This window comes from Tursiops truncatus, chromosome 10 (genome assembly GCF_011762595.2).
Source record: "Tursiops truncatus isolate mTurTru1 chromosome 10, mTurTru1.mat.Y, whole genome shotgun sequence".
NCBI lineage: Eukaryota > Metazoa > Chordata > Mammalia > Artiodactyla > Delphinidae > Tursiops > Tursiops truncatus.
The window spans coordinates 36,683,776-36,694,206 of NC_047043.1; the positions used below are offsets into that span (position 1 = coordinate 36,683,776).

At 46.3% G+C, this 10,431-nt stretch overlaps 1 pseudogene; it reads right to left on the reverse strand.

The window, feature by feature from the left end:
- Positions 1–3,424: 3,424 nt before the first annotated feature.
- Positions 3,425–5,019, reverse strand: LOC101338548 (lupus La protein homolog pseudogene; annotated as a pseudogene).
- Positions 5,020–10,431: the final 5,412 nt, after the last annotated feature.

The following is a 10,431-nucleotide window of genomic DNA, read 5'->3' on the forward strand; positions in this document are numbered from 1 at the left end:
TTGTGTTAGTTTCTGCTGTACAGCAAAGTAAATCAGCTACATGTATACATATATCCCCTCTTTCTTGGATTTCCTTCCCATTTAGGTCACCACAGAGCATTGAGGAGAGTTCCCTGTGCTATACAGTACGTTCTCATTAGTTACCTATTTTATACATAGATATAATCTGTGAATCTCAATCTCCCTTCACCCCACCCTTGGACAATTTTCTAAATATTAGGAAGTATTTAATTTGTAAGTGCTTACTTTTAAGTCTATGAAATATAGCTCATTTACAAGTTAATTCAGCAATATTATAACTGAAAGCGGTCCAATTCTGGAGAATGCACCTCAAGGGGCTGCATTTGGGAAACAAATTTGAGTTTCCCATAGCCGGCACACTTAACGCACAAGACAAATGCAAACATACACACAAAGAACAAAATCTAATTCCTGCAGGACAGAAACAAAAGGGTGAAGCCCAACAATATCCTTAACTTTTTCAAACAAGGATCCCTCTTTTTAACAACAAACAACATGCAAATGGAAAGACAGGGAATCATGACTGTGTGTGTCATGGCAATTCACCTGGCAAATGCAAAACCAAAAATAACAGTTGAAATAAGTTAAATTTACTTAGTTAACGTCAAGATTTCTCCTAAAAATATTTTTATTTTCTCAGGGTCAGGATTCTGAAAAAAGTATTCCATCAAGCCAGCTTTCTCTAACTGCATATGCAAAAAGAACCAGTTTTGGAATTTCATAGGAGTTTCATCATAACCAATTTTCCTCTTAAGTCTAAAGAATATAGTGGCCACGCAGTGTTAAAACAAACAAACGAACTACTTTCTCTCTCTTTCTAGGAGCATACTAAAAATCTCCCAGTTTTGCAAAATACACTCTAGGGGGCCTATAAAATGGAAAGAGCTCTGATTATCACAGCAGGCATTATCAAATATCAACCAAACAAATGCAATGCCAAACGGTCTTGCAGGATCACAGTTCCCTAGCACCAAAAAGGGAGCTTCCCAATCACTGCAAAGGGAAAATCCCAAACAACGCTTCACCACAGGCGAATCCCAACACAATAGGGAAGGATACCTGGTGTCATCACACTCAGCTCCATTATTCACCAAAGACGTCTCAACTAGCCAGTGCAAGTACTGATTCACACACATACAACATAACGAACACGGTCCCACAAACAAAAGCCCCACAAAAAAAGCAAACCAGAGTGGCTCACCCCAAAATGATACACACAAAAACATAACAGATAAATTACCATCACACAGACAGAAAATCAGAGGAGTTGTAGTCTAAATTCCACTTCCATAAGTCAGAAAGAGAAAGACAAATACTGTATGATATCATTTATACGTGGAATTTAAAATATGGCACAAATGAATCTACATAACAGAAACTGACTCATAGACATGGAGAACAGACTTGTGGTTGCCAAGGGGGAGGAGGGAAGGAGAGGGATGGACTGGGAGTTTGGGGTTGGTAGATGCAAACTATTACATTTAGAATGGATAGGGACTTCCCTGGTGGCGCAGTGGCTAAGAATCTGCCTGCCAATGCAGGGGACACGCATTTTATCCTTGGTCCAACTAGAGAAAGCCCATGCACAGCAATGAAGACCCAACGCAGCCAAAAATAAATAAATAATTAAATAAATAAAATAAAAAATTACCAAAAAAAAATAACGGATAAACAACAAGGTCCTAATGTATAGCACAGGGAACTATATTCAATACCTTGTGACAAACCATAATGGATGGAACAGAATATTGAAAAAGAATGTCTATATGTGTGTAACTCAGTCACTTTTCTGTACCACAGAGATTGACACAACATTGTAAATCAACTTTACTTCAATTAAAAAAAAAAAAAATTCCACTTCCACTCCCAGACAGAGGCCTCCAAACAGAGTTGACCAAGGGACTTCCCTCGTGGTCCAAGAGTCCGCCTTCCAATGCAGGGGACGCGGGTTCGATCCCTGGTCCAGGAACTAAGATCTCACATGCAGCAGAGCAACTAAGCCCACACGCCCTGGAGCCTGCGCACCACAACTAGAGAGAAGCCCACACAACGAAGAGCCCGCGGGCCGCAGCTAAGACCCGATGCAACCAAATAAATACCTGAATATTGAAAACAAAACAAAAAAACCAGAGTGGCCCAGCTCTCAAAAGCGAATGGGCCCAGAGTGGCTCACTTCCCGCAAGGGAAGCAGCGCAAATGGGGTGGAGAGAATTCCCAGCCTGTGCAAGCTGGAGCGACTTACCCCCAAGTGACACTGAATGTGGACCACAGCTCTCTGGAACTGTTCCAAACAGCCTCGAGCGGGGAATGGGGGAAAGGTTCACTGCTGCCTCAAGGCCTGGGCCCCGGCCAGTGGGCGGCTGTGGCGAGGGCCCTGGAGCTCTGGAGAACACATCCCCCAGCCTGTCCCCGGCCTCGCAGCTCACCCATCAGCCAGGGGCCTGGAAGGCCCCGCGTAGAACGCCGCCATTCACCTCTCACCGCGCTCTCCGCCTCGAGGACCACCTTGAGGCTGACAGTCAGCGAAGCCGGACCTCTAACTGCCGCGATAACGGTCACGTGATAACGGTCTTGCGCTAATGGATCGCATGCGCGCACGCCCCAAGGACTGCGCATGCACCCTGCCCCTAGTACAAAAACGCTTCCTGGAGTTTCTGAGAACTTTAACAATATCAACTTGGAGAAATCTAACAATGTCAACTACTTCTCAAGTGTTTTTTACCCAGTAACTACGTGTGCCCAGTACTCGGCTTAATTCCCCCGGCAAGTCGAGGAATAGAAGATGTATTGGGCCTCACCCAGGACCTTGGGCTCCAATTGGGGAAATGGAGCACTCATATTAAAAGTTTGTTTTCTTTCCGTCAGTGATTGGGAGCTTGAATCAGGAGACACTCAGCCAGCAGGGGGATGAGGGCAGGGACAAGACTCCTAATTTGGAGGAAGACAAATCTGAGTACAAATTGGGGCTCTTCCCCTCACTGAGTTCCATGAAACTGTGGGTGAGTCAGTTTCTGTCACTGGGGCTCAATTTCCCAGGCTGTAAACAAGGCATAGCAACGTCTACCACAGTAAGTCATGGTGGGAATGAAAGAAGATAACATGTATAAAGTGCCTAGCTTGGTCAGTATTACAAATCCCTCCAAAGTGAGGAAATCAACAGGTTCCCCCTCCCTTTTATTCATTTATTTATTTGACTGCACCACGCGGCTTGCAGGATCTCAGTTCCCCGACCAGGGAATGAATCCAGCCCCAAAGCGGTAAGTCCTAACCCCTGGACTGCCGGGGAATTCCTCCCTCCCTTTTAAAATGTTATTTTTAAATTTTTTTAAATTTAAATTTTTATAACTAAGAACACAAGCAGAATTATACATAAAAAAATAGTGATTTTGATAACAATAACAACAACAAAAAAAGACAAGTTAAACAACAAAAAGATTTTCCTTTCTTACAGGTGGACATTGAAGTGGACCTAATTCGTTTTTCTTTTTAAAAGCCTCCAAAGACAAAAGCAGCTTAAAATCTAATTAAAATGAATAAAAAATGTTTACTAAATTACTGGTCTCTGGCACCATTTTCTGTTGTTTTGATGCAGGTTCTTCTTTGTCTGTTTCTTCTCTTGCTTTTTTTTTTTTTTTTTTTTTTGCGGTACGTGGGCCTCTCACTGTTGTGGCCTCTCCCGTTGTGGAGCACAGGCTCCGGACGCGCAGGCTCAGCGGCCATGGCTCAAGGGCCCAGCCGCTCCGCGGCATGTGGGATCTTCCCGAACCAGGGCACGAACCCGTGTCCTCTGCATCGGCAGGCGGACTCTCAACCACTGCGCCACCAGGGAAGCCCTCTCTTGCTCTTTTTACTGGTCTAGATGCACCATTTTCATCGTGTTCATCATCACTGTCAAATTTAGTTTTCTTGCCCTGAAACTACTTTTCCTTTAGCAGACGCAATCTGGGCAGCTTTATTTCCCTTTCCTTTTCCTTTAAATCTGAGACCTTTTGACTTCCATTTGTTTAGGGATTCTTGTTGATCTTCTATTATTTTTTTCAATGCTTCTTTTTCCACATCTCCTTCTAGTACTTCTCAGGTGACCCCTTTGTTCCTTAATTGTAGGTTACCATTATTTGTGTCTTTTGCTTTATCCCGTGCTTCCTTAGCTTTTTCTTTAAACAGAATTATCCCCTCTTTGGCTCCTCTGACAAAGTCTATCCATTTTATTTCACCATGATTTGAGAAAAGGATATGCAAATCTTCTCTACACGTCTGATCATCTAAGTCCCCCGAGACTTGCAGTAAGCAGCCAATCTTTTCTTCTAGAGATTTCATTTCAGCATTTTCTGCTAACTTTTGTTTTTCTTCTTGCTCTTGTTTAGCTCGTAATTTAGCTTCGATTTTATTTTGCTTTCTTTCTTCATTGTTTTTTGCAAAGTAATCTTCCTTGAAAAGTATTAGCAGGTCTGTGTCTTTGTACTTCTGGCCAGGGGTCTCGACAAACTTCTTAGCAGATTCAATGGTATCAAATACAGCAAATATTGATCCCTTAAATGCTTTGTGCAATGTTCTTCTCATCTGAATATTTAGTACCTGACCTTTATCTTACAACCATTATTTTATGTCATCAAAGGTTGCATCAATTGGGAAGCCTTTAAAATAAACAGACCTGTTTTTTACATCATTTTTATACTCATCAGTCACTTCAGGGAGGGGTTTGCTTGGAGATCTTCTAATTTTAGTTTTATCTTCACTTTTTTCCATAAGTTCCACCTTTGATTTGCTCAACGCTTCTACTATTACATTAAAGTCTGTTGTTAGACGGTTTAACCTATTAAATTTTATCATTATCTCCAAAGATACCCAGACTTCATCCAGTTTGATCTATTCCTTTAAAAATTTGTCACGTGACGAATTGAAGTCACCAAAATAATACTCGATTTGATGACAGATTTTGGCCTCCAGGGCAGCCATTTTTTCATTATCACCATTTTCTGCCATCCTGGCTATCTTTAAGTTCCCGGTCCCACAGAGGCACGCCACAGGGTCACTAACAGCGACAGCAACGTCTCCAATCCCTAGCCTAAAATGTTATTTTAATTATGGTAAAAAAACACATAAAATTTACCATCTTAATCATTTTAAATCGTATAGTTCAGTAGTGATAAGTATATCCACATGTTGTGCAATCTCTAGAACATTTTAATCTTGCAAAATTGAAACTATACCCATTAAACAAAAATTCCCCATTTTCTTCTCCCCCTTGTGCCTGGTAACCACCATTCTACTTTCTGTTTCTATGAACTTGACCACTTTAAATACCTCCCCTAAGTAGAATTATGCACTTTTTGTCCTTTCGTGTCTGGCTTATTTTACTTTGCAAAATGTACTCAAGGGTCATCCATGTTGTAGCGTGTGACAGGAGTTCCTTCTTTTTTAAAGTTGAGTAATATTCCATGGTATGAATATACCACATTTTGTTTATCCATTTTTCCTCAGTGGACATTGCATTGCTTCCACCTCTTTGTGGAATTGTGGATAACACTGCAATGAACAAAGGTGCGCAGATATCTCTTTGAGACCCTGCATTCAATTCTTTTGGATGTGTCTACATCCAGAAGTAGGACTGCTGGATCACATGGCTAGTTCTATTTTATTTTTTGAGGAAGCTCCATACTGTTTTGCATAGCAGATGCATCATTTCAAAATCCCACTGATGGTGCACACTGCTTCCAATTTCTCCACATCCTTGTCAACACCTGTTATCTTCTTTTTTTGTTTTTTTAAGTAGCCATCTTAATGTGTGAAGTAAACAGGATCTCTTTTTGCAGAACTATTATCATTTCTTCTCACCACTCCAGAAATGCTGCAAATGAGTCCGATTGCAGGATTGACCCAGCATTTGGTCAAAGGAGTGTGTTTTGTCAGTGATCCTTGGAGAATCAAGCCAAGTTGGACAGGGATGCCAGGGCTTTCAACCTGCTGAGAGCTGTCCACTGTGGCCTGCAAATGGGGAGGCGCACACACGAGCTGCTAAGGTTGGCCAAGTCTGTTACTATATTTGCTTTGGCTCCAAAGATCCCACAAAGGAAACAAGGGACCTGCTGCGGGGGGGCGGGGGTGGCGGGGGGGGGGCATATTCCCCCCCGCCCCCCACCCCATGCAGCCCTTCTCATCGTTCTCAGTGACCTCTCCCCACTGTTATCTTGCTCCTGACATGTCTCCTGAGATTACCTTTGGTGAAGAAATTCTTGTTGAGAAGTTCAAAGCCAGGGCTTTGGGGCTCTGTTGAAGGACTCTGGGGGTGGGGCCTCGAGGCACTACGGAGAGCAAGTAAAGAGGTGGCTTGCATGGGGTGCAGCACAGCTGGTAGAGGTCCCTGCAGTTGGGAAGCTGCTTCAAAAACTCATGTGCTGCCCAGGAGAGAGAGATGAGCAAGAGAAAATTCCAGATATGGGGCCCTGCAGAGAGAGAATCTCAATCTATGAGGGGTGCAGCTGAGCAGGGCCAGTGGTGCTTCCCCAAAGAGACAGTGAGTGCAGTGGTTAGACCATGGCTTGTGAAGTCAGAAGAGACTGGGGTTCAAATCTGACCCGGCTCCACCACTTACTAACTGTGTGGTCTTGGGCAAGTTATGAAGCCTCTCTGAGCCTCAGCTGCATCTTTTTTTTTTTTTTTTTTGTGGTACGTGGGCCTCTCACCGTTGTGGCCTCTCCCGTTGCGGAGCACAGGCTCCGGACGCACAGGCTCAGCGGCCATGACTCACGGGCCCAGCCGCTCCGCGGCATGTGGGACCTTCCCGGACCGGGGCACGAACCCACGTCCCCTGCATCGGCAGGCGGACTCTCAACCACTGCGCCACCAGGGAAGCCCTGCATCTTTAAAATGCGAACAAAAATGCAACCTCTGTGAGTTATTATGAGATCAGTATCAGTATTGTTTATCACAGTAGCTACAGTTTTTTGTTTGTTTGTTTTCTGTTTTTTTGGCTGCACCATGAGGCATGCGGGATCTTAGTTTTCCGATCAGGGATCGAACCCGTGCCCCCTGCATTGGGAGCACAGAGTCTTAACCACTGGACCTCCAGGGAAGTCCTAGCTACTGTTTATTAAGCACTGCTCCCCCCCCCACCCGGTGTGCCAGGGGCTTTGTCAAGCACCTGCTAAGCATGCAGTGTGATAACAGAGGTCAAGTGTGAAGGCTCTTGGTGACTGACCTTGGTGAAAAGCCCAAACTTGCTACTTGTTAACTGTAGGACCCCAGACAAGGCTGTTAACCTCCCAGCGCCTCAGCCTGCTCGTCTTTAAAATGGGGATGATAAATGGGAATGATAATACCTGTCTCCCCAGGTATCACGCAGTGCTTTCCTTCAAGGGTTCATAACACGCCTTTGTCACTTCCATCTTCCCCGTGCAAATGGGAGGGGTGGGATGGGGTGTCCCGAGGCTTTGAAACCGTCCTGGTGTTTACCGCAGCCCAGAGAAGAGACTCAGTGGAACTCGTGATTGGAAAGATCTGCAGGAGATTGCATGTTCTGGAATGAAGATGCCATCAGACTGGGGCACTGGAAGAATGCTGGCCTGATGTCTGGGGGCCAGGAGAGAGGGCAGTTGTCCTGTTCAAAGGGTGGGTCTCCCAAGAGACCCAGTGCTGACTGCTCAGTCCCTCATTCTCCCCGGGAGAGTGTCCAGGGCACACTTGTTCTGCCTCCGTCCTTGCTGAGAGCTGGCCCCGGCTGCCGGCTACAGAGCTCCCTCCATCCACCCCCTTGCCATCCAGCATGTGCATGCTGCCTGTGCGTGGTTGGATTCCTGAGTTTTCAGCCTCACTGCCCTCCAATCCCAGGCGCAAACCGGTCCCTGTCACCAGAGACTTTTCTGTGAGGCTGACACAGCAAAGGGAGCCGAGATGGTCTCTCGTCAACACAGACAGAGCAGGAGAGAATAAGAGCTGGGGTGGGTGGGGGCCCTGGCTGAGCCTGAAGGGACTCAGGACCGGCCCCTGGGAGCAGCGCTGACCTGAGCAGCTGGGCTTAAGAGCGCCTGCCTGGGCCAGCTCTTCTCCCCCTCATCCAGGGGAAGGCTCCGAGAACCAGCCGACTAGTTCCTCCTCCTCCAGGCCTGTCACCATTTCCACACACAGCAGGGTCTGGGGGTGGAGGCTTTTTCCAGACATGTATTTAAGTAAGGAGAGAAAACAAGGCGAGTCGCCCAGGATTTGCCAAGTCAGTAGGCAGGAACACAACCCGAGAGGCCAAAAATAAGACAGCGGCGAGGGTCACCCTGCTCTCCTGAGCTGGAGACAGTTTACAACCCGTGCTGAACACTCCATAATCACACTTTTGTTTGAGGATGCCCCTTGATCCCAGGGCATCGGTCTCCTGGTTGGAAGGTAGCTGAGCCCTGATTGTGGGCAGTGAGTAATGGTGACTCAGGGAAATTCGAAAGGACACAGGGAACACCATCGAAGTCATCTGGGGACATGCCCTGGTTCCCCCTGCCGGTCAGGGAGCCAGGAGTTCTGGTCTCCATTGTAAAGGAGGAATGTCTGAAGTTTTCTCTGGAACTTCGGCAGAATTCTATGGGCTCTTTCACAGGAAGCATTACGCTATGGGTGTTTTTTTTTGGGGGGGGGGGAAATTACTAAGATTTCTTTCACCTTTATAGCTATTTATGAATTAGCTCCTTTTCTCTTTTAGCTCCAGATTATACTCGTCTCTTTATTCTGATGAGGCATCTGTTACCTTGTATGACAAACAGCACTCCAGAAAGCAAATAATGACAGTAATAATGGCTAACATTTATTCAGCCCTTATGGCATGCCAGGTACTGGTCTCTCCATATATCTTTGTGTTTTGTCAAACCTGAGACTCCATCAGTCTTCAGATATTCCACATACGATGTATCACTAAAGAATGCTGCCAATTAACCCATGACATGCCATTGATTTTAAGACTCACTCAGATTTCAGAAATGTTAAAACAGGAATGTTAGAATCAATGAAATCCAGTAACCGATTCTCAGTTGTCATCCTTGCCTTACAGATGGGTAAACTGAAGAACAGAGAGGCTGAGTAAAGCTGCCTGAAGTCACACAGCGAATATGTGGTGGAAATGGAACTCGAACCTAGAGTCAGGTTTCAAAGCCTGGGCTTGTAACCACTGTGCTGTATTGTGTCTGAGAAGTGGTTTCTGTCTATCCATGGGGAGGACAGAGGGAAGGACGCAAAACACAAGAGGGAAAGTTGGACCCCAACCTCTGCTCCCTCTTCCTCATCGTCCCCAGGGCCAGTGTGGATGTCCCTTCTAAAAACTGCTCCCAGATCTTGCTGCTCCTCTCACTCCCAGCAGCTGGCACCCTGGTTCTGTTCTTCCTTGACACTCTCTTGCCTCTGCTTGGGTTATTGCAGTAGCCTCTTAGCTGTCACCCTCCTTCAATCCCCCCCCCCCATCTCCATGCATACTGACCCAGAGTCATCTTCTTAAAATGTGAATCTGGACTTGTTACTGTTCTGAAACCTCTGAGGGATCCAAATCCTAGCAAGCGACTCCTCATTCATTCAGCTGTTTCAGCACCTACTCTGCATCAGGCCCAGAGAATGGAAAGGTGAGCAAACCCCCATGTGGTCCACAGCCACCATCCCACGGAGAAGTGAGACCCCTCAGGGGGCAGATATGACCCAGTGTGAAAATGCTTCAAAGGTGGGGTACGGTAGAGTGCTGAGCTGGTGGGAGAAGCACCTGCTCTGGGGACTCAGGGACCCCTTTGTGGAGGTTGAATGGAGTTCACCAGGCAAAGAACAGCAAGGATTCCCAGGCAGAGGGAACAGCATGTGCAAAGGCCCAGAGTAGAGAGAGAGGCTGGAGCAGAGTGTGGGTGTGTCCCCGCTGAGTCTAGAAGGACAGGCTTGGGGTGGCTGGGCTCTTTCCTTTTCAGCCTCTGCTCCCTTCTCTTCCTCTCCCCACAACATCCCTCTGCAGTAGGTACTTGTTTCTCAAACTGGCATCTTCCTCTGCACCCATCCTCCACAGGTAGCAACCCCTCTGCTCATCAAACTCATCCTTCCAGACCCTCCTCTGTGAAACCATCCCTGACCCTTGACTTCGCTCTCTGGCTTCTGAGCCAGGCAGAAGCTTGGGAAACTTGTCTTGGGTTCAGTGTGGGGGATTTTGGAGAATTTTGACAGAATTCAGCTGAGTAAAAGCCAAAGTTCTTACAAAGGCTTATAAGACCCTGCACAGTCGGACAACCCGCCCCCAGCCTTGGACCCTGTTTTCCACTGCTCTCCTCTTCGCCTGCTCTGCTTCAGCTACACTGGTCTCCTTGACGGTCCTTAAATATGGCCCCCACCCTGCATTCTTACCCCAGGTCCTTTGCACCTGCTGTTTCTAGTACACCTTTTCCCTCCCTTATTTTACACCTTCATCTT